Source organism: Octopus bimaculoides, chromosome 16 (assembly GCF_001194135.2).
Source record: "Octopus bimaculoides isolate UCB-OBI-ISO-001 chromosome 16, ASM119413v2, whole genome shotgun sequence".
NCBI lineage: Eukaryota > Metazoa > Mollusca > Cephalopoda > Octopoda > Octopodidae > Octopus > Octopus bimaculoides.
Window position 1 is genome coordinate 34,639,874 of NC_068996.1, and position 3,170 is coordinate 34,643,043.

The 3,170-nt window shown below is 40.4% G+C and overlaps 1 protein-coding gene across 4 annotated transcripts in view; it reads left to right on the top strand.

Annotated features, from left to right (window-relative positions):
- LOC106884435 (E3 ubiquitin-protein ligase HERC2) overlaps window positions 1-3,170 on the top strand; it is a 265,512-nt gene that overhangs the window by 178,508 nt on the left and 83,834 nt on the right. The window lies entirely within an intron of this gene.

The following is a 3,170-nucleotide window of genomic DNA, read 5'->3' on the forward strand; positions in this document are numbered from 1 at the left end:
ATATATATATATATAAACTTCGCTATTACTTGCAAGTGAGTATGACTTGATAGAATGTACCAAGTTTTCACTGATTGTTTTAGGTTCCTCTGTAATTGTGAACCAACACCTTCCACTTGGCCCTCCTCCCACCCATTGCAAACATCAAAGATGTGACAGCTAGAAGGAGGAAAGGGTTGCATCAGCAATCAGCTGGTGCTCAATTAGATCTGAGTAAACTGACAAAGCATGAAAATAATGTGCTTTTCTCAAGGACATAACAGTGTTCTGTCCGAGAATCTGTAGGGACCATGTGATGCAAGGTGACAAGAATGGCTCTTTAGTACATCACACAGTCGATACAATAAATAGAGATTGAATAGTACATATAAGTGCCAGAGGTAAAAAGGAGACAACCACGTAGAATGATTAAGGGAAGGTTTATTGATATGTTAAAGTGTGTCTGTGTGCATCATGGATACAGAAATATATTGACAGGCTGTTGTGAGAGGAAAGTTTATGCATGTATATGTGTATAGGTATGGATGTGTGTGCATGTTGTGTATGTTTAAGGATGTTGATAAGTAAACATTAAAAGAGTCTATAAAGTGAAGTGAGAAAAATGTTTGTAGACAAGATGGGGATAATATACCAGTTCATAGTTGGTCGTAATACTGTATCAAGAAGTGGTGACTGTGCTGCTTGGCCGGCTACAGGTACGCATTGTATGTGAAATTGTGGCTGTGATGCTGGGCCTGGTCACTTGGTACAGGAGTTTATGCAGGTTGTATATTCGCTGTTGATTTGTAGTGAGATGATTCACTTAACAGTAAGCTGTTGGAATTTGGATGGATTGCTTGCTGAACTGTGTATGTGGAGATGTTGATGTTAGGAAGATGGTGAAGACAGAGATGGAGGTGACCGAATGCTGTTGGACGAAATTGGTGAGCCTCAACATAGCTGCTGTGGTAGCGTGTTGTCTGGCATTGTCGCTGGAACTAGATGTGTCTTCGTAGTCAGTGGCTTGACCTTAAAAGATCAGGAAGCAAAGACGTGTATTGAGGAAAAAGCTGGGTTTTTATGGAAAGCAGTAGGCTCAAAATAGTGTTCAAAAAAGGTTGTCCACATGATGCTATTTAAAGTCTCTGACTGGTTATCCACAACAGAGTAGGAGACAAATTCTGCTGATACCAACCAATCAGAGTAGTGGACACAACAGGATACAAACAGCAGCTGAAGGCCAATTGGTCCCTGCTACATTCGAATGCATGTATGCATAGAGTTTACACTACATATAGCCCCACATCCTCTTGTCACAAATCAAACTCACAACTTTATATGCAAAGAGAGAGAGAGAGAATCTAAATAAATACAATAATTAAACAAAATAATTGAAATTCAGATGAATTAGGTACTTAGGTTGAGGCACCAAAAATTAGTGCGGAATTATCCGTACAGTTTCAAAATAAGGTGAATAAAATCAAAATAAGCAACAGGATATCCAGAGGTGATGCAGTACGATCGTTTCAAGCGGCTCCATTTAATTGAACAATGCAATCATTACATCAATTTAAATGCAGAGCTATCCTCAGCTGCATAAATAAATAGAATTAATTTAATCAGTCAGACACATTTGTATAATTTTACCTAAATCCTTGAAGAGGGTAAGAAGACAGACAAAGTCCATGCTATAATTTCTGGTGTTGGTGCCATGATAAAATGTGCATAATAGATTCTTTAAGCGATCTGTGTTAGGAAGAGCATCCAGATATGGAAACTATGCCAAAAATGAAATACACAAAATTGCCATGGTCATCACTCCATTTGCAAGGGCAGTAACTCAAAAACTGACGTGGACCTTAGTGACCTGCACAGCTCACGTGAATCCATCATAGCCTCCGTCCCTTACTTCAGAGTTGACTAGGTTGTTCAACTATAAAAGCCGTGTAAAAATTTCAGATTTGAATTGCATTATTCAATCTTTTTTGTTATTAGGTTTAAACAATTTGGTGGCAAGCTGACAGACAATATCTTAGCGGCATTTTGTTTGTCTTTATATTCTGAGTTCAAATTCCACCAAGGTTGACTTTACCTTTCATCCATTTGGGGTTGATAAAATAAGTACCAGCTGAGCACTGGTGGTCAATGTAATCAGCTAGCTGCCCACAAAATTTCAGGCTTTGTGCCTATAGCAGAAAAGATTATTAAGTCTAAACAAATAGGTGCAGGCATGGCTGTGTAGTAAGAAGCCTGCTTCCCAACCACACGGTTCCAGGTTCAGTGGCACCTTGGGCAAGTGTCTTCTACTATAGCCTCAGTGTTGTATTTCCCTCGGAGGACTCGCAGAGATAACACAAGTTGTACAATTTAATTATTACATTTATTATTCAATTACATACAAAGAACGCACTCACCCAATGTTCGTTATAAATAAACAAGAATCATGTCCGCCATATATATCAATGACATTTTACTACGTCAGTCACACAAGACAACAACAATGAAACAATGAACTCAGACGAACCACATTGACACAGGACTTCAGACGAACACAAATCCAACAGTCCATATAACACCTCCCCACTGAAATTGATGCTACACAAGAAGTATCAACAGCAAAGTCTCTCTTGGGTTTTACGGGTTCTCTTGGACCGTCTTGGGTTGTCTGGTCCATACTCTAGAACGGGTAACATGGTCTTGGGTCTGGTTTGTCTTTGAGTTAGTGGAACAGTTTCCGAGATCTCCATCGGGTGATCTGTTGCAAATTGAAATACAGTGTTTTCTGCATCACCAGGTTCATTGTCTTCCTCAGTTGTGTACCATGGTTGCAGCTGTTCCCAGTGTTGTCTCCACATCGGGCCATGAGGTATGAGCTTGACGTTAAAGCAGCGAGTACCCAATGACTTCTTAATGATTGCTGGTACCCATCGGGGATCTTTGTCTTGGCAAGGTCCATAGTATAGTGCATACACAGGATCTCCGGCCTTGTACTGCCTGGTAACTTTAGCGACATCAGCCGAGCTTGGAGTCACCTGAGACTTATGTGCTTCCTTAGACTGTTTGCCTTGAGCAATGTGTGCTGGCGATGGCAGCAGAGAATCAATCCTTGTTCGTATCTGCCGGTGATTCAAAAGTTCACTCGGAGAGAATCCACAGGATGTCGGTATTCTCCGGTACTGCATCAAAAACTC